Source organism: Lithobates pipiens, unplaced genomic scaffold, assembly GCF_037356315.1.
Source record: "Lithobates pipiens isolate NorthernLeopardFrog02 unplaced genomic scaffold, aLitPip1_a1.2 Scaffold_16, whole genome shotgun sequence".
NCBI classification, from domain to species: Eukaryota; Metazoa; Chordata; class Amphibia; order Anura; family Ranidae; genus Lithobates; species Lithobates pipiens.
Window position 1 is genome coordinate 490,096,887 of NW_027507748.1, and position 21,640 is coordinate 490,118,526.

Below are 21,640 nucleotides of genomic sequence, written 5' to 3' on the forward strand. Positions count from 1 at the left end.
CAATGTGAACCCAGCCTTAGTGACACTGGCGACGGGGGGTGATCACGGGGTTAAACCTTTATTGGGGGGGTTAGGGGGGTACCTTAGAACTAAAGGGGGCTAACCCTAACTGCCCTAACAGTTATTAGTCACAAATGACACCTGCCGGGTGATCAGGGGGTTAAACCTTTATTAGGTAATAAATGGCGGGTGCCCTGAAACTATAAAAAAATAACTAACCAACCAGCGTCACCTGTAACAGTTATATGGTGATCACTGGTGAAAGGGTTAACTAGGGGGCAATCAGGGGGCTTTATGCGGTAGTATATGGGGGTCCCTAGCGCTATAAAAAGCTGCGGCGAACCTAAATACCTACCTGCCTAACTAGCGTCACCTGTGACACTAATACGGCGATCAGAAAAATGATCGCTTATTAGGCTGGGTTCACACTGGAGCGATGCGGGAACGCCGCGAATCCGCGGCGGGTTCCCGCATCGCATGCCTCCAGGCGGCAGTTCACACTGCCCTATGCGAACTGCTGGGAGTGTCAGTGAAATGTTACTGACACCCCCAGATCAGTTCGCATATCGCAGTGCGATCTGCAAACTCGGATCGCATGGTGTGAACACCCATGCGATCCGATTCTGCTGCGGGCCAAAAAAAGGGTCCCGTGCGAATTTGCGGCGGGTGCGGCGGGTGTGGCGGGTGCGGCGGGTGCGGCGAATGGCTGAACTCGAATCGCACAGAGATCGGATGTGATTTGCACTGCAGTGCGGTGCGAATCACATTCGTTCTCATAAACCGCTGCAATGTGAACCCAGCCTTAGTGACACTGGCGACGGGGGGTGATCACGGGGTTAAACCTTTATTGGGGGGGTTAGGGGGGTACATTAGAACTAAAGGGGGCTAACCCTAACTGCCCTAACAGTTATTACAGTCACAAATGACACCAATGCAAAAAAAAAAAAAAAAAAAAAAAAAATGACATTGGTGTCACTGTGACTGGGGGGGCAGGGGTAATTGGGGGGGTGATCGGGGGGTAAAGGGGGGGTGTGAGTGTGCCTGGCATGTTCTACTGTGTGTGGGATGTGTTGGTGCAACTCACTGATCCGCTCTCCTCCGTGTCGGAACGAAAAATACCGACACGGAGGAGAGAATACATCACTTCCTCTCCTGTGTTTACATTACAGGAGAGGAAGTGATGTCACCGAGGATTTCCATTCGTCGGGAGCGATCGCGAGGGGGTGGCCATGAATGAATGGCCGTCCCCTCGTCCGGGATCGCTCCCGAACGAAAACCGACCGCCGCAGGCACCGGGCGGGGGCCCGATCGGGCCCCCGACCCGCGGGAGGCAAATCACGTACATGTACGTGCTTATGCCTGCCCGTGCCATTCTGCCGACGTACATCGGCGTGAGGCGGTCGGCAAGTGGTTAATTATAATTTTTGATGCAATGCTTTGCAGCAGGGCTCATTCCTGCACCACAACTAGAGTATATGGGAGAGGTTGTAGTGTCGTGGCACCAGCACAAGTGCCAGCAGCCCAATTTTTCAGCCCCTGTTTAACAAGGGCGTTTAATTATAATTTTTGATGCAATGCTTTGCAGCAGGGCTCATTCCTGCACCACAACTAGAGTATATGGGAGAGGTTGCAGTGTCATGGCACCAGCACCAGTGCCAGCAGCCCAATTTTTCAGCCCCTGTTTAACAGGGGCATGCAATTACAATTCTTGATATAATATTTCACAGGAGGGCCTGTTCTTGTGCCCACCCAGAGTAACTGTGAGTACTTATAGTGTTGTGGCACCAGCAACAAAGGTACATTTTTCTACCACTGTTCAACAATGGCATGTAATTACAATTCTTGATATAATCATTCACAGCAGGGTGCTCCAGCGCCCACCAAGAGTCACTTTGAGGGCTTACAATGTTGTGGCAACACCAACACCTTGTTCCACCATTTCTGCAGAGCATATAGGGCAGGCCCCTACTTTCAAACATCCAACTTACAAATGTCTCCTACTTGCAAATGGAAGGAGACAACAGGAAGTGAGATCAAAAAATACGGACGGCAAAACAAATTATACAGGAGTGATAACCCTTCCTTATGTTCTCCAAAAAGCTTAAAATTTTAGATTTTTTGACTGGAGCTACACTTTAAAAATGTACCAGTTCAAAATTACACACAGATTCTACCTAACACAACAATTCTACACAGTCCCTGTCTTGTTTGCACCGCCTGTATACTGCTGTTCTGAGTATATAGGGCCTGGGGGCCACACATCTTACCTTTTTTAATATGGGTACGGGGTTTCCCTTAATATCCGTACAAGACCCAAAGGGGCTAGTAATTGGCAGGGGGGCTACCCATGCCATTTTTCTCAATGATTTTCATCCATATTGCCGGAACCAGATGTTACATTAAAAACGCAAGCAGTTTGAAATGACTTTTTTTCCGTTAAATGTCATTTTTTGCAGGAACTGTTCTAAACACGGGAAACACGTGGCACATCACAGGCATACTACAGACACCCCCCAGGCACCATATTTAAAGGAATATTTCACTTTTTTTTCACTTTAATCATCATTAAAATCAGTGCTCCCGCCAAAACGGCCATTTTTAAAAACATTTTAGGCATTGATCCATGTCCCCTGGGGCAGGAGCCAGGTCCCCAAACCCTTTTTAGGACAGTTTCTTGCATATTAGCCATTAAAATGATCACTTTTAATTTTAATGTTCAAGTCCCATAGACTTCATTGAGGTTCTAAAGTTTGTACGGATTTTCGGTCCGTTTGAAAGTTCTGGTGCGAACCGAACCGGGGGGTGTTCGGCTCATCCCTAGTCACCATCAGAGACTGCCATCAGTGACTGTCACCCATCACCCGTCACCTGTCACCCACCAGTGACCCCCACACATCACCTGTCACCCACCAGGGACCGTCACATGTCACCTGTCACCCACCAGTGACCGACACACGTCACCTGTCACCCACCAGTGACCGCCATCTGTCACCTGTCACCCATCCCCTGTTGCCCATCAATGACCATCATTTGTCATCCATTGCACAGCCCATCAGAAAAAAAGTCCAAAAGATTCTATACAAGTGAGGAGGTGTTCCAGATCCTTTCAATGACTAATGAGAGCAGCGGGGAGTTATCATCAGATTCAAATGCCAGTTCCAATTGTGAATCAAATTCAGCATTTGAACCGATCGATAGTAGTGGATCGGCAAATGAATCAGAGGAAGAATGGATCCCTCCTAAACAAGCATGGTGTTCTGAAAACCAGGCAGCCACCAGCAATATACCGCAGGATCAAATTCCCAGGCCCAGTACCAGCGCTGCCGCCAGCGAAAGGCCACAAGAAATGCCCAGGCCCAGTACCAGCACTGCCACATCAAATGGCAGCACAGGAACTTAAAATTTCCCAACTACCAGCACTAGAGTACCACTTCCCCCAAGAGCCAGGGCCGCTACATACCTCCCAGATGGTCTTACCAATCCAACATGGCTGCCTTCTGACTCAGGATCAGCAAGAATCCACCCTTTTCACCGCATAGCCAGGTGTGCAGGCCAATACCCCAAATTTTTCTACAATTGATTGTTTTTATTTATTTTTGCCTGACACTTTTCTGCAACTCATTGTGGACCAGACCAATTTATATGCCCAGCAGCATATTGCTGGGCATATAAAGTGGAGAGGCCCATTTATTCTTCTATAATGTCCAGGTCTTGACACGAGATGATGATGTGCTTTCTTCATTTCAGTGACAACACCCAGTATATATAATTCGCCCACTCATTCATTTCTTTTCCCAACGATTTGCAGATCTCTATGTCCCCGAAAAGCATATATGTGTAAATTAGTCCCTGGTACCCTTTTCAGGCCGGCTAGGAATAAAACAATACATTCCTAGCAAAAGGGCCGAAATTGTGAAATTGTATAAAATTGTATAAGCTTTGCGAGAGAGTCACGGGATATCTGTGTGCGTTCCGCAAATACGAAGGAAGAGATTCCCAGCTCCAGCCCCCTGAGTGCCTGGCCTACATGGGCACAACTAGTAAAATTGTATGGGGCCTGGCATACCCACTGCTGAAGAAAGGTTACCACATATACCTGGATAACTTCTACACCAGCCTGCCCATTTTCAAACAGCTATACCTGGCCTGTGGAACCTCCAGAAAGAATAGGAAGGGCTTCCCACAAGCGTTAGTAAATAAGAAATTGTGAAGGGGAGAAAGAGCAACTTTGAGATGCAACAAAGTGCTGGCCTTGAGGTGGAAGGATACCAGGAATGTGTACATGATGTCCACCATCCATGATGACACTACAGTTGAAGTTCAGAGAAGACGAGGTCCCATTGTAAAGACAACATGTGTAAAAGATTACAATCTGTACATGGGGAGGGGGTGGATTTCAACGACCAAACGTTTCAGCCCTATTTTGCAATAAGGAGGTCCCGTTTCTGGTACAAGAAAGTAGCACTCTATTTAATTCATTTGGCCATTTATAATGCCTACATAATTCACACTAAATCCACAGAAAGCCCTGCCCACTTCCTAAAATTCATAGAAGAAGTTGTGACGTCCCTCATCTGCCATCAAACACCCCCCTAGAAAACCTTTGCTCTGATTCTGTTAGCCGACTTCATGAACGCCACTTCCAGGACCACATTCCACCATCTGAAGCAGGCTGAAGACGCCAAAAAAGATATCAAGTATGCAGCAAAAATGGATTTAGAAGAGATACCAGCTACCATTGTCCCCAGTGTCCCTCCAAACCTGGCCTTTGCATTGGTGAATGCTTCAGACTATATCACTCATCCCTAAAATATTAGCCCATATTCTTAACCATTTCCCCATTTTCATCGTCTCTGCTGACCATTCCCCATGCTTCCTCAAATAACCATGCCACTGCCTTCCACGTGAAAAGACCCTGGCCTGTGTTTTGACTATGCCTCTTCCAACTGTTTGGACTGCTTCCATGTGAAATGACCCTGGCCTGTTTTATCAACTACGCTTCTGCCCACTGCTTGGACTGCTTGAACGTGAACTGACGCTGGCCTGTTTTATGGACTATACTTTTGCCGCTTGGACTGATCTGTTACAGGGTCTCACATGTGAGGGGCTCCAGAAATGTTTTTCTGGATGGATAAAACAATTTTTTTGTTGTCTCCGGGTTTCGTAATTTCTGGATTAGGGTCTGGAGTCTGGAGGCTTCATAGAGATTTGGGTGGGTCAAAGTCTACCCCTGTGCCCCTGTGCAAAAGTCTTACGTGATTGAGGCCTTCAGCCTGTGGCTGACTTACTGCCGCTATCTCCCTGCCTGCAGCATAAACTGACCACACCTCTGCCTGCTACCTGGACTATGGAAATAATTAGCTGTAGCAAGAGGCAGTATGTTTATGAAGGGCTGGGGAGTAGTACAATGAGTGCAGGTAGGTAACGGTGTATCAGGACCTATATTATGGCTGTGCTGGCTGTCTCTGTCTGGACAATTTCTATGGACAAATGCTTTGGCTGTGCTGGCGATAACCTTGTGCTGACTATAGACAATATTGCTTCCTGCTGCCTGGATAATTGCTATTGTTGCTAAGTACATCCCTGCCTGCTACCTGTTGTCTGCTGCCTGCTGTCCGCTGCCTGGACCAATTTCTTCCTCTGGGCACACTACAAAAACCACAGGTAATACTTTTTTTTACCCTTTCCTCAATAGAATTTATTTGACAGTGTAAATGCGATGTGTTAGAAATAGAAGGGCCTTCAAAAATAATAGGTTGTCAGGAAATTGTAATTTATGCTTGTTGAACGCCTGAAGGTGGTGGACCTTCTGTATGTGGCCAGGCTTTGTAAAAGTCTCACATATGTGATATTGCCATACTCAGGGGGAGTAGCAGAATGTATTGTGGGGTGTCATTTTTGCTATGTATATGCTCTGTGTTGGAAATATCTTCAAAATGGCCAACTTTGCGGAAAATAAATGTGTTTTCATTTTTTTTCCACACTTTCCAAAAACTTCTGGAAAAAAATGAACAGTTCAAAAGACTCATTATGCCTCATAGATTATACGTTGGGGTGTCTGCTTTCCAAAATGAAGTCATATTGTGGGAGTTCCCATTGTCATGGTGCTCCAGGGCCTGTGTAATTTATGCTTGTAGAACGCCTGAAGGTTCTACTTCATTGGCGGGCCTCTGTATGTGGCCAGGCTGTGTAAAAGTCTCACACATGTGGTATCACCATACTCAGGAGGAGTAGCAGAATGTATTTTGGGATGTCCTTTTTGCTATGTACATGCTATGTGTTGGAAATATCTTAAAAATTGACAAATTTGTGGAAAACAAATGTGTTTTCATTTTTTTCCACATTTTCCAAAAACTTCAGGAAAAAAATGAACAGTTAAAAAGACTCATTATGCCTCATAGATTATACGTTGGGGTGTCTACTTTACAAAATGGAGTCATTTTGTGGGTGTTTCCATTGTCCCGGTGCTCCAGGGCCTTCAAAAGTGTAATAGGTCGTTGAGAAATGAGATGTGTAATTTTTGCTTGTAGAAAGCCTGAAGGTGCTACTTCACTGGTGGGCCTCTGTATGTGGCCAGGCTGTGTAAAAGTCTCACACATGTGGTACTGCCATACTCAGGAGGAGTCACAGAATGTATTTTGGGGTGTCATTTTTGCTATGTACATGCTATGTGTTGGAAATATCTTAAAATTGGACAACTGAATTGGAGAAAAGAAATCTCTATTTGTGTGAAAAAGGGATGCAAATTTAATTTGGGCACAGTGTTGCATGACTGAGTAATTGTCATTCAAAGTGTGAGAGCGTTGAAAGCTGAAAATTGGTCTGGGCAGGAAGGGGGTGAAAGTGCCCTGTAGACAAGTGGTTAAGGGAGAGAGTAAGTCGTTGGCATTTTGCAAAAAAGAGTTTCAGATTTTTCTTGAGAGAGGGCTTTGGGGCAATGCTTGGTCAGAAAATACCACACAAAGTGTATTCTAGGGGATGGGGATGGGATTGGTGGGTTGGTTGAGTTATGGTTGTAAAGGGTTAAGTAAAATCTTTCAAATTCCTTTGCAATATCTGTGTTTTTGGTAAGCAATTTTCCTGTTGAGGAGCATAATTGGTGGATTGTTGCCTTTGCTTTTTCTCTCGCAGGGCTAGCGCAAGTAAGTGGCCATTTTTATTGCCATGTTCGTAAAAGAGTTTTGGGTCAATGTGTATTTTTGCTTTAAGTTGTGTCGAAGTTCCTCTTGTAAAAGGGAACAAGTTTCTACTAGTTATTGATATGTTTGTCGGGCTAAGGTACGTTGATGCTTCTAGAACTTTGATTTTGGAGAATATTTCCCTAAGGTGTGCCTGTTTACCCCATTTTACTGCTGAGGCCAGGGTAAGGAATTTGCCTCTGATGACACATTTGTGTGCTTCTCAGATCAGTTGCAAGGCATGGGGGGTGTTGTTTTCCCTGAAGTATTCAATAAGACATTTACGTACTTCATCTGATCTAATTTTATCTGTTAAAAGTGACGCGTTTAAGTTGCTATGTTTTCATCTGGGAGATACGTTCAGGGAATGTTGTGGTCAAGGTGATAGGGTGGTGGTCTAATAAGACCATCAGTTCTATCGTGGCCATGGTTAAGTAGTTGAGGTCTTTTTGTGTAATAAAAAAGTAATCTAGGTGTGAGTACATATTATGGGGGCTTAGAAAAATGTAAAGTCCTTGTCAGTTGGATGAAGGGTAGACCAGGTGTCATGGAGGAAAAGTTCTTGAAGACTTAGTTTGATTTGTTTTTTGCTCGGTATAGGAGGTGTGATCAGGGGTTCAACAGGGACATCTCCTCCTAAGATCAATATGCGTTTTTGAAAGTTAGATAGAATCCCAGAGATTGATCTGAAGAAGGGGACTTGAGAGACATTAGGGCAGGGGTCTCAAACTGGTGGTCCTCCAGTTGTTACAGAACTACAATTCCCATGAGGCATTGCAAGGCTGAGGGTTACAAGCATAACTCCCCGTAGACAGAGGCATGGTGGGCCTTGTAGTTCCGCAACAGCTGGAGGGCCGCCAGTTTGAGACCCCTGCATTAGGGCTATAGATATTTGCTAGTGTGATAGGAGAATCTTTAAGGGTGCCTTTGATAAAAACATATTGACCCTGGTCATCTATCATTGCATCTGAGATCTGAAGGGGTGTATTTTTAGAGATGAGTATTGAGGCACTTTAAGATTTGCAAACTGTGGAGGTAGCATGATATGCAAGAGCAAAGAACACATTTTTTCATTTTCAGTTTAGGAATGGAATTAGAGAGAAAGGTTGTCTCTTGTATGAAAACTATGTCAGCCCTGAAACTGTGCATGTGTGATAGAAGTTGCAAGTGTTTTCAGGGGTATTAAGGCCTTTGGCATTAAGAAGACCAATTTTAGGGTATAAGCTCTGGTCATGACATTTTGTGAGGACATTGTCAAGTTGGGCTGGAAGGGGCTCGCATGACATTCACTGTGACCTGGGGAGTAGGGGTTGTTGTGTTGATGTGGTCACGTGTTAAGTCTAAGGCCGCGTACACACGGGCGGATTGTCTGTCCAACTTAGTCCGCTGAACCGTGTTTCAGCGGACAATCCGCTCGTGTGTGGGCTTCAGCGGACTTTTTCAGCGGACAGTCTGGCGGACTAAGTCTTTCGGAATTTCCGTAATTTTGTCCGTCCAAACTTGGTTTTGTCCGTCCAAACTTGGTTTCAGCGGACAGTCCGCTCGTGTGTAGGCAAGTTGGACGGACTAAGTATGGCGCATGCTCAGAAAAGATTTGCATGGCCGAAGGTTGCATTGCAGTGTATTGGACGTCGTTTTTCTAGTCCCGTCGTACACGCTGTACACGTCATCGCGCAAGCTTTCAGCGGACTGTCTGTTCATCGTGTGTGGTCAAGTCCGTTCATTCAAATGTTGGACGGACTGTCTGTCGGATTGTCTGACGAACTTAGTTGGGCAGACAATCCGCCCATGTGTACGCGACCTAAGGCCGCGTACACACGGGCGGACTGTCTGCCCAACTTAGTCCGCCGAAACACATTTCAGCGGACAGTCCGCTCGTGTGTGGGCTTCAGCGGACTTTTTCAGCGGACAGTCTGGCGGACTAAGTCTTTCGGAATGTTGGAAAGACTGTCCGTCGGACTCGCATTTCAGCGGACAGTCCGCCCGTGTGTGTGCCAGTCCGCCCTACTTTTGAAATGAGCGGACTTTTCCCGCCCGGAGAAAAGTCCGCTCATTTCGAGCGGGTATCCAGGTAGGCGGGGCCCGCGACGGAGAGGTCGCTGGCCCCGTCGCCTGGTATGGACTTAAAGGGGAACCCCAACGCCGAAAAAAATCGGCGTGGGGGTCCCCCCCAAGTCCACAACAGACCCTTGTCCGAGCACGCTACCCGGCCGGCCAGGAAAGGGGGGCGAGCGAGCGCCCCCCTCCTCTTGAGCCGTACCAGGCCACGTGCCCTCAACATGGGGGGTGCCTTGGGGAGGGGGGGGCGCGCGGCCCCCCCACCCCAAAGCACCTTGTCCCCATGTTGATGAGGACAATGGCCTCTTCCCGACAACCCTGGCCGTTGGTTGTCGGGGTCTGCGGGCGGGGGGCTTATCGGAATCCGGGAGCCCCCTTTAATAAGGGGGCCCCCGGATACCGGCCCCCCACCCTATGTGAATGAGTATGGGGTACAATGTACCCCTACCCATTCACCTGTAAAATAAAAGTACCAAAAAAAACACAACACACGAGATAAAATACTTTATTGCACAGCTCCGGGGGTCTTCCGTCTTCGGGGGTCTTCTCACCGGACTCCTCCGCTATCCTCTTGTAGCTCGTGTGTTTTGTTGTGGTTTTTTTTGGTACTTTTATTTTACAGGTGAATGGGTAGGGGTACATTGTACCCCATACTCATTCACATAGGGTGGGGGGCCGGTATCCGGGGGCCCCCTTATTAAAGGGGGCTCCCGGATTCCGATAAGCCCCCCGCCCGCAGACCCCGACAACCAACGGCCAGGGTTGTCGGGAAGAGGCCCTTGTCCTCATCAACATGGGGACAAGGTGCTTTGGGGTGGGAGGGCCGCGTGGCCCCCCCTTCCCCAAGGCACCCCCCATGTTGAGGGCACGCGGCCTGGTACGGCTCAGGAGCCCCCCCCGCGCTCGCTCGCCCCCCTTTCCTGGCCGGCCGGGTAGCGTGCTCGGACAAGGGTCTGTTGTGGACTTGGGGGGACCCCCACGCCAATTTTTTTCGGCGTTGGGTTCCCCTTTAAGTCCATTCCAGGCGGCGGGGTCAGCGACGTCTGCTTCGCGGGCCCCGCCTACCTGGAGACTCGCTCGAAATGAGCGGACTTTCCTCCGCGTGTGTGGGCGAGTCCGTTCATTTCAAAAGTAGGGCGAATTGTATGGCGGACTTAGTCCGCTGTATTAGTCCGCTCAAAAAGTGCCGTGTGTGGGCAAGTCCGTTCATTCGAAAGTATGACGGACTGTCTGTCGGATTGTCTGACGGACTTAGTTGGCCAGACAGTCCGCCACGTGTGTACGCGGCCTTAGTATTGGTTTTGATGGTTGGAGAGGGAAATAGGAAGGAGGGAGGACCTACAATGCCGCATCCATAATATATCAAGGGAAAACAAAGAAGATACCAAATAGATATCAACAGGTTGGACTTTTAAGGCAGGGAAGCAAATAGGAAAGTAGAAAAAATATTTATTTTATTGAAACATACCGTATCATAATACTGTTATAGTCCTGTATGTTTCAATAAAATAAATATTTTTTTCTACTTTCCTATTTGCTTCCATGCCTTAAAAGTCTGACCTGTTGATATCTATTTGGTATCTTCTTTGTTTTCCCTTGATGGTTGGAGAGAGTAGGGGAGCAGGAGAGGTTGTTTAGGATGGGAGGTGGGGGATCTGAAGTGGAGGTAAAACTTAAGAAAGTATATAAGTGTCCAGAGGTGGGTTTAGGCCAGCAACCCAACCCTGAGTGGGACAAGGTGTCCAGATGTGGTCAATGGAGACTTCCTGAGTCCATTGGTTGTGGGGTGGTAGGAGTAGGTCTATTGTGGGGGATAGTCTTGGCTACCTCGGAGGTTAAAGAAGGTTGCTGTAAGTGCTGAAGGAGGGGGGAGACTCGGGCAAGTATACCTTTCTGTGCCTTCCTCTAAACTACTGGGTGTATGTTAGTTATATATGAGAAGGGTCTATTGCCATGAGTACCCTTGAATAGTACTAAAAGTATTGATGCCGGTATTCTATTAATATGCACTGAACAGTCTCTAGGAGATTGTAAAGGTTACTGCTTCAGGTGGCACATAAGAAGCCCTCTATTGCTTAGTCAATAGCTACAGGATCTTGTATATCATTGAACATGTAGTACTTGGTCAGGGTATGGGGAAGTTCAGGATATGACTGGAAGAAGGCAGTTATTAGTATAATAAACCATACTTGATTCTAATGACATGGTCGGTAAAGCGTTATATGTGTGGAGGTAAATATAAATCTGATTAGACTATGGGAGTCTGGGGGTCGTATGTGGTAGAGGGTGATGTTAGAGGCCTTGCTTCCCCTCTATGATCTAAGTTGGGAATTTTGAATGGAATAGATAGGAGAATGAGAGGAGGTAGGGCGTAATAAGTAGTAAGGGGTGGAGGAAATATTCAAATTTTATTTTATTATCTTTAGCAAAATGAGTACCACCCTTGGAGTCCCAGCCCTGTATATTGAAATACACAAGTAGTACAATTCAAACAAAAGATAAACGTTCAAACTAAATTGCAGCTGTAACTCAGGTATAAGCTATGGTAAAATACATTGATCTTCTTTAACCTATTACTAACAAGTAAAAACCAATAAACAGTGAATAGTTTTTCAGTAATCCACCATCCCCCTCAGATGTTCCAGAGAGAATATCCTGTGCATCAGGTTTGAGGAGCGAGAACTGGGGGGTAGAGGGTCTCTTGGGGTATAGGGGGCAAAATGATGTGATGGGGGAAGTAGAGAGCATTAGAAGGGTAATGGGAGAGAGTAGGTAGGGAAAAGAAAGGAGAGATGTTGAGGGAAGGCGAATATCTGAGTATGGAGGAGACCTGATGGGTTTACTTCCTTTTTGATTCCCTGCAAAGGTAAAGCATAATGGACTACTATGCATCGCATAGTCGTCCATTATGTGTCACTTACCTGACACAGGAGCCAGCGAAGTCACCACTGTCCCCTGTAGTCCGGAGCATCCATCTTCTCGGTGTGTCTCCGTGGGTCTCGCTGCTCCGGCGCTGTGATTCTCCGGAGCAGCGATGACGTCACTCCCACGCATGTGCACGGGAGCCGACACTCGGGGCATATCACCACAATCTGCGGCTTACCCAGTGCGCCTGCGCGCCGCTGTCCATGGCGCATGCGCCGTAGACAGCGGTAGCTGTCTTCAGGTAAATATCTCCTAAACCATATAGGTTTAGGAGATATTTCTTGGACCTACAGGTAAGCCTTAATCTAGGCTTGCCTGTAGGTCAAAGTGGTTTGTAAGGGTTTACAACCACTTTACGGGGGGAAATTACAAGGTGGCAATTTTTCTTTATAGCGGGCTGTTATGAGGAGTGATGCAGTCTCTGACCTAAAAATTGACTGTATTGTATATTTTTTAATTCTGGGGAGGATTTCTCAACTAAGAGATTAGAAACAATTCTCATCTAGGAAGTAAACATGTAATATAGTAATTTGTGTAATACTTATATGGTACTCGATCGTGTTTCACAGATCTGTAATTCAAAGGAGAATCCTTTCCCAAGGAGTTTGCAATTCTAAGTCTCTATTGCTCCTTAGTCCAATAATAGAGGTCGTAGACAGATGGCAAGGCAGGGTAAGTACATTGCAGTGGTACAAATACCTTTAAAGTCTGGAACTGGGCATGAAGGGAAACTTGGTGTATTAAAGAAACCTTGGGCTACCAGGAAACATTTGAAGCTTTTGAAAAGTCAGGTCGTCAGTCTCATGTCCATATTTTAGTATTGGAGGTGATTGTTTGTTCTGGTTGTAGTTAATGCACTCTTGTATAGTTGTGGATGGTCATGGAGTAGAAGGGTTATGCCGAGGTTGTGGGCTGGTTAGATGGTAGGTTGGGGATCAGTGACTTTTATCGGTACTGATTGGTCGACGATAAATATGGTTTTACTGAGTCTGAGACAGAGAGCATGTGTGGGGCTTAGCTCTTGTTTTAGCTGTCTTAGCTGTTTATATGGGGCTTGGGGAGTGTCTGGCTCTCTGAGAGCATGGAGGTCAGGAGAGTCTATCGTAGGAGACGGGTGGTAACAGATAATAGACACAAGATAAAGGTAAACTGGTAAAGAACTTGTAGGGCATGTAAACAACTGTCTTGTGGTAAATAAAGGCAAGGTTCAGAACTAGGGATGAGCTCGGTGTTCACCCGTTTGGCGAAGCCAGAACTTTGTGGGCCGGTTTGCGCCATATTCGTGTGGCACTCACGGGCCACAATGCACTGTGGCATCGCAGTGCATTGCTGGCTGATGATTGGCCAAGCATGCACTGTGACCCACATGCTTGGCCAATCACAGCATCGGCAGCGAGGAGAGCCATTATTGGCCACAGGCAGGATGCCTGCGGCCAATTATAGCTCAGGGGGTTTAGTACACGCCCCACACTATATAAGGCCGCCTGCACAGTGGCCTTGTGTAGTGTGTTGTGGCATTCATAGAGAGACAGATAGACAGGAAAAGTGTCTTCATTTCCTGTGAACCTAGCACAATTACAGTCGGTGTATTGTGCCCCCTGCACGGTGTACACCTGAAGCTACCCCAATTGCTGCTATTGTTCTGGTCCTATACAACAGGCAGCTGCATCATTTACAGCTGGTGTATTATGCCACCTGCACAGTGTACACCTGAAGCTACTCCCAATTTCTTGCGTTGTTCTAGTCATATACCACAGGCAGCTGCAGCAGTTACAGTCAGTGTATTGTGCCCCCTGCACAGTGTTTACCTGAAGCTACCCCAATTGCTGGTGTTGTTCTGGTCCTATACCACAGGCAGCTGCAGCACTTACAGTTGGTGTATTGTGCCCCCTGCACAGTGTTTACCTGAAGCTACCCCAATTGCTGGTGTTGTTCTGGTCCTATACCACAGACAGCTGCAGCAGTTACAGTCTGTGTATTGTGTCACCTGCACAGTGTACACCTGAAGCTACCCCCAATTGCTTGTCTTGTTCTAGTCCTATACCACAGGCAGCTGTAGCAGTTACAGTCGGTGTATTTTACCACCTGCACAGTGTACACCTGAAGCTACCCCCAATTACTTGTGTTGATCTGGTCCTATACCACAGGCAGCTGTAGCAGTTACAGTCGGTGTATTTTGCCCCCTGCACAGTGTACACCTGAAGCTACCGCCAATTGCTGATGTTGTTCTAGTCCTATACCACAGGCAGCTGCAACAGTTACAGTTGGTGTATTGTGCCACCTGCACAGTGTACACCTGCAGCTACACCCAATTGCTCGTGTTGTTCTTGTCCTATACCAAAGGCAGCTGCAGCAGTTACAATCGGCGTATTGTGCCCCCTGCACAGTGTTTACCTGATGCTACCCCCATTACTGGTGTTGTTCTGGTCCTATACCATGGGCTACTGCAGCAGTTACAGTCAGTGTATTGTGCCACCTGCACAGTGTACACCTGAAGCTACACTCAATTGCTCGTGTTCTAGTCCTATACCACAGGCAGCTGCAGCAGTTACAGTCGGTGGATTGTGCCCCCTGCACAGTGTACACCTGAAGCTACCCCAATTGCTGGAGTTGTTCTGGTCCTATACCACAGGCAGCTGCATTAGTTACAGTCGGTGTATTGTGCCACCTGCACAGTGTATACCTGAAGCTACCCCAATTGCTCCTGTTCTTCAGATCTTATACCACAGGCAGGCAGCTGCAGTAATTACAGTCGGTGTACTGTGTCATCTGCTCAGTGTGTACCTAAAGCTACCCCAATTGCTGGTGTTCTCATCTCCCTTCAGGCCATTAGTATGTCTGGAAGGCCAACAAGGAGAGGCAGACAGTCACAAACCAATAAAAAAGGGCGAGCCGGACATATGTACGCAAATGATCATGTACATATGTGTGCAGGTGATCACGGACATATGTGTACAGATAATCATTGGGACATGTGATTTTAGTGGCACATATGTGGGGGTCATGTTTTTATTATTAGGGACATGTGTTTTTATTATTTGGGGACATGTGTGTTTTGGGGACATTGTGTTTATACTGTGCGGTAGGGATGAGCCGAACACCCCCCGGTTCGGTTCGCACCAGAACTTTCGAACGGACCCCACGTTCGTTACGAACGTTAGAACCCCATTGAAGTCTATGGGACTCGAACGTTCGAAATGGAAAGTGCTAATTTTAACGGCTAATATGCAAGATACTGTCCTAAAAAGGGTTTGGAGACCTGGCTCCTGCCCCAGGGGACATGGGTCAATGCAAAAAAAAGTTTTAAAAACGGGCGTTTTGGCAGGAGCACTGATTTTAATGACGATTAAAGTGAAAAAAAAAAGTGAAATATTCCTTTAAATATGGTGCCTGTGGGGTGTCTGTAGTATGCCTGTGAAGTGCCACGTGTTTCCCGTGTTTAGAACAGTCCCTGCACAAATGACATTTAACGGAAATAACACCATTTAAAACTGCTTGCGGTTTTAATGTTATATCTGGTTCCTGCAATATGGTTGAAAATCATTCAGAAAAATGGCATGGGTAGCCCTCCCTGCCCATTACCAGCCTATTTGGGTCTTGTACGCATATTAAGGGGAACCTTGTACCCATATTAAAAAAAGGAAATGCGTGTGGCCCCCAGGCCCTATATACTCAGAACAGCAGTATACAGGTGGTGGAAACAAGACAGGGACTGTGTAGGTTTGTTGTGTTAAGTTGAATCTGTTTGTAATTTTCAACTGGTACATTTTTAAAGTGTAGCTCCAGTCAAAAAAACTATTTTTAAGCTTTTTGGAAAACATAGGGAAGGGTTATCACCCCTGTATAATTTGTTTTGTCGTCCATCTTTTTTCATCTCACTTGCTGCTGTCTCCTTGCGTTTGCAAGTAGGAGATGTTTGTAAGTTGGATGTTTGAAAGTAGGGGCCTGCCCTATATGCTCTGCAGAAATGGCGGAACAAGGTGTTGGTTTTGCCACAACATTGTAAGCCCTCAAAGTGACTCTTGGTGGGCGCTGGAGCGCCCTGCTGTGAACGATTATATCAAGAATTGTAATTACATGCTATTGTTGAACAGTGGTAGAAAAATTGACCTTTGGTGGTTGTGGTGCTGGTGCCACAACACTATAAGTTCTCACCGTTACTCTGGGTGGGCACAGGAAGGGGCCTTCCTGTGAAATATTATATCAATAATTGTAATTACATGTCCCTGTTAAACAGGGGCAGAAAAAATTGGCCTTAGGCACTGCTGCTGGTGCCACCACACTGCAACCTCTTCCATATACTCTAGTTTTTTTGCTGGAATTAGCCCTGCTGCAAAGCATTGCATCAAAAATTGTACTTAAACGCCCCTGTTAAACAGGGGCAGAAAAATTGGGCCTTAGGCACTGGTGCTGGTGCCACCACACTGCAACCTCTGCCATATACTCTAGTTTTATTGCAGGAATTAGCCCTGCTGCAAAGCATTGCATCATAAATTGTAATTAAACGCCCCTGTTAAACAGGGGCAGAAAAATTGGGCTGCTGGCATCACCCAGAACCAAAAATGCTCTTCCAACATATCAGCGGAGGAGGAAGAGGATAGACAATCAACATAACAGGACAGTCACTCAGCATCAGCATAGGCAGTCTTGAAGGGATGTGGTATTTCAAAAAAAATTATTCGGTTACATTGGCCAATTGGCCAATACTGTGTGCTAAAGCAGTAAATTGATTATAGCGGTATGTACTGGGTACAGAGCACGCAGACAGCACGCACTATCTCCTAACACTACTGACTGCAAGCTCTATTATTAACGATAGATCACTAGCTATATAGGTTAGGTGAATATCGCGGTGTATACTGCGGTCAGGGCACGCAGACAATAACCGGAAAACAGCAGAGATAAAGGGGTATATGCAGATGTATACTGTGCTGTGCTGGAGGCACACACAACTTCCAATAACTCATGCAGATGGCAATTGGGCTCAAATAGAGAACAGCTATGTAGGTGGATTATAGCGGTATGTACTGGGTACAGAGCACGCAAACAGCACGCACTATCTCCTAACACTACTGACTGCAAGCTCTATTATTAAAGATAGATCACTAGCTATATAGGTGAGGTGAATATAGTGGTGTATACTGCGGTCAGGGCACAGACAATAACCACTACACAACAGCAAGATAGCAAATCAGCCAAAAACGATCGGTGTGTACTGTGTTGAAGGTACACAGAACACCCACTGCTTCAGATGCCAACATACTACACGAGGCCACCTCAATGGCGGCCTTATATAGTGTGGGGCGTGCACTACACAGCCTGAGCTATGATTGGCCACAGGCATCCTGCCTGTGGCCAATCATGGCTCTCCTCGCAGTGCATTGTGGGCCGTGAGCGCCACGCGAATTTTGACGCGAACGGACCAAGTGTTCGGATTTCGCCGAACGGACGAACAGCCAATGTTCGAGTCGAACGTACGTTCGACTCGAACACGAAGCTTATCCCTACTGTGCGGTGTGTTGTGTGTTTTACACTAGACTGGTGATCAGTGAGTAAAAAGCTGTAAAAAACAGCTCATACTCACTGATCATCAGCCAGCTGCAGCGATCTGCTCTCTTCTCCTCAGCGATGACTTCCGTGTGAGGAGAGGAGGAGCCGATTGCCTAGCAACCGGCTGTTTGTTTACATCACATGACAGCCGTGATTGGACACGTTATCATCATGCTATCAGGAGGGCCAATCACAGAGCCCTCCTGCTGATCCGAGATGCGCCGTGTCCGGGTAACACGGGCCAACCGGGATCGCGCCGCTGCACGGGCACCCGCGCGCGATCCCCCTACTTCTGATGGACGTTCAGGAACATCCACTCAGAAGTAGAAAGCTCCCACCCAGCCGTATATGTACATTGGCTGGGTGGGAAGTAGTTAACAGGGACGTGTAATTACAATTTTTGATGCAATAATTTACAGCAGGGCTCATTCCTGCTCTCCAACTAGAGTTTCTGTGAGGTGTTGCAGTGTTGTGGCACCAGTGCCCAAGGCCCAATTTTTCTATCACTGTTCAACAATGGCATGTAATTACAATTCTTTATATAATAGTTCACAGCAGGGCGTTCCAGTGCCCACCAAGAGTCACTTTGAGGGCTTACAGCGTTGTGGCAACACCAACACCTAAGGCCAAATTTCTGCAGAGCATATAGGGCAGGCCCCTACTTTCAAACATCCAACTTACAAACATCTCCTACTTGCAAACAGAAGGAGACAACAGAAAGTGAGATGAAAAGAGACGGACGGCAAAAAAAAAAAAAACTATACAGGGATGATAATCCTTCCCTATGTTTTCCAAAAAGCTTAAAAATAGATTTTTTGACTGGACCTACACTTTAAAAATGTACCAGTTCAAAATTACAAACAGATTCTACTTAACGCAACAAACCTACACAGTCCCTGTCTTGTTTGCACCGCCTATATACTGCTGTTCTGAGTATATAGGGCCTGGGAGCCCCACACCTTTCCTTTTTTTAAATTTGGATATGGGGATCCCCTTAATATCCGTACAAGGCCCAAAGGGGCTAGTAATGGGCAGGGGGTGGCTACCCATGGCAGTTTTCTCAATGATTTTCATCCGTATTGCCGGAACCAGACATTACATTAAAACTGCAAGCAGTTTTAAATTACTTTTTTTCCATTAGAAATTTTATTTTGTGCAGGGACTGGTCTAACCACGGGAAACATGTGCCACTTCACAGGCATAATATAGACACCCCCAGGCACAATATTTAAAGGAATATTTCACTTTTTTTCACTTTAAGCATCATCATTAAAATCAGTGTTTCCAAAAAAATGGCCGTTTTTAAAGTCTTTTTTTTGCATTGATACATGTCCCCTGGGGCAGGAGCCGGGTCCCCAAACTCTTTTTAGGACAATAACTTGCATATTAGCCTTTAAAATTAGCACTTTTAATTTTGAACGTTTGAATCCCATAGACTTTAATGGGGTTCTAAAGTTCGTACGAATTTTCAGTCCGTTCACAGGTTCTGGTGCGAACCGAACCGGGGGGTGTTTGACTCATCCCTATTCAGAACTTAAGAAATGTGGGCAGGCAGATCATATCTTTTTTGTTTTCAAACGTTTTATTGAAAAGAAATCAAAAGAATTACAAAGTATGGGTATTGGGAAATTCCCAAGCAGAACCATACAAAAAAGAAAAAAGCAGTATTACATATCCATCGTTAAATACAGCAGATTAGCATAGTGATAAACCACTATAGTAAACACAATTATATGTAATCGATGGTGGGAGAAATATTCCAGCAATAATACTCTGCATGGATCAGGGACATACTCATGGGCTTTAACTGTTGCGTTTGCCAAAATAAGATGTATAATCTCGGCCAATGAGCATGAGGTACAATAAAAGAAAAAGAAAGTAGATACATAGAATGAAAGAAAAAGAATACAACTACAGGAAAGGCAGAAAACATAAAAGAAAAAAAGAAGAAGAAGGGGAAGGAGAGACTAGCGTGGTCAGTGTGAAAGTCTAAATATGAACCATGGATTCCATTTGGCCTCGTACAGAGGCATAGTGTCATGAAGAGTGTGGTAAATTTTCTCAGAATGCATTATAAGATCAACTCGAGACAAAACCTGTGTAAGTGGGAGCGAGGGGGACTTCCAGTTGAAAGCAATTGACCATAGCATGGCCAGGCAGATCGAATGAATCAGTCCTCTCAATGGTCTAGGGACATCCGGTGGGGATTGAAACAACAGGGTATGATGTGCTGTTAAAGTGATATGAAAGCCTGCTACCTTATCAATTATATCAAAGAGAAGTCGCCATATAGGTAGTATCCGGTCACAATCCCAGAAGATGTGTTTATACGAGCCTGGAAGGGGGCAGCCCCTAAAGCAACTGTCTGGAGCCTGTGGGAAGATTTTATGTATCCGAAGGGGAGTATAATACCACCTGGTGATCACTTTTATAGCTGTTTCCCTAACCGACAGGGATTTCGTACATTTGCACATATTGCGCCAGGTCTTCACCCAGTCAATTGAGTCATTCAGACCCCCAAGTTCCTGCTCCCAAGTGGACCTATATTTCAAATCATTCCTATCAGTAACCTCTTCAAGGCCCCGGTAAAGCATAGAGATCAACCCTTTCTGTCTAGGAGCTGTATAACAGATCTCTTCAAAAGCAGTCGGGGGAGTTGAATAGGGGCCTGGGTAATGATGAAGAAAGAAATGTCGAAGTTGCAAAAAGTGGAGGAACTCAGTGTGGGGAATCTGAAATCTAGCTTGTAGGTCCTGGAACGTGGTGAAATTTGAATCAACTATAAAGTCTTTAAGGGATATAAGACCCAACTCTATCCAAAGACGGAAAGCATTTAAGTGGTTATGTGATGTCAGGAACCTGGAGTCCCCCAAAAAAGAGGCGCCACCAGGAGCCCGAGACACCAAACCATATACATGCTTATATCTATGCCAAAGGAACATGCCATCCGAGACAATCATATTCTCATAAGACTTAGTGTGGTTGGCCAAGGGAGGGATCCACATCATACCCGGTAGAAACAGAGGCTTTACAGACTCTTGTTCAAATTGCACCCATGGGACTCTGGAATCCCTGATATTCCATTGAGCCTGTTGCGAGAATCTGCTGGCCACATAGTACAGCCATATCTGTGGGACCCCCAATCCCCCTTTTTTAGAAGAGCGGTATAGTATAGCTTTGGAAAATCTAGGGGGTTTATCTTGCCAAACGAATCGAAGGAGGGAGGCTTGAACGTCGTTGAGATAAGACTTTGATATTCTAATAGGGAGAGAGCGGAAAACATATAAAAGCCTAGGGAGCACAACCATCTTTAGGGCAGTTATCCTACCCAAGAAGGATATATGAAGTTTAGACCACATCTTCAGGGTCATTTTACGTTTTTTGAAAAGGGGCGGGTAGTTGGACGTGAATAATTTCTTATAATGATCCAGGAGCGCTATACCCAAATAGGATAGATGAGAGTCTGGCCAATGGAAGGGAAAGGACTGTTTAAGATGCAATAGATCCATCGGGGGGATACCTATAGGAAGGGCAGATGATTTAGCTAAATTAATGGTTAACCCCGATATCTCCGCAAATTTTGAAAGGGAGGCAAATAGATTAGGAAGGGAGAGCAGGGGGTTCGTTAGGAACATGAGAACATCATCCGCATACAAACAAAATTTGTAAGACAAGGGGCCTTTGGTGTAACCAGAGATATCAGGGTTATTCAGGATAGCGATTGCTAGGGGTTCTAGGGCTAGGGCAAAAATTAATGGGGAAAAGGGACAACCCTGTCTTGTGCCCCTACCTATACTGAAGAAATCCGAGCAACAGCCAGGGATTTTAATTCTGGTCATGGGATTCTTATAGAGGGTGTGGAAGGAATGCAAAAATTCCCCACCAAAACCCATTTTTTGCAAAACGGAGGTAAGGTAGGGCCAGGCAAC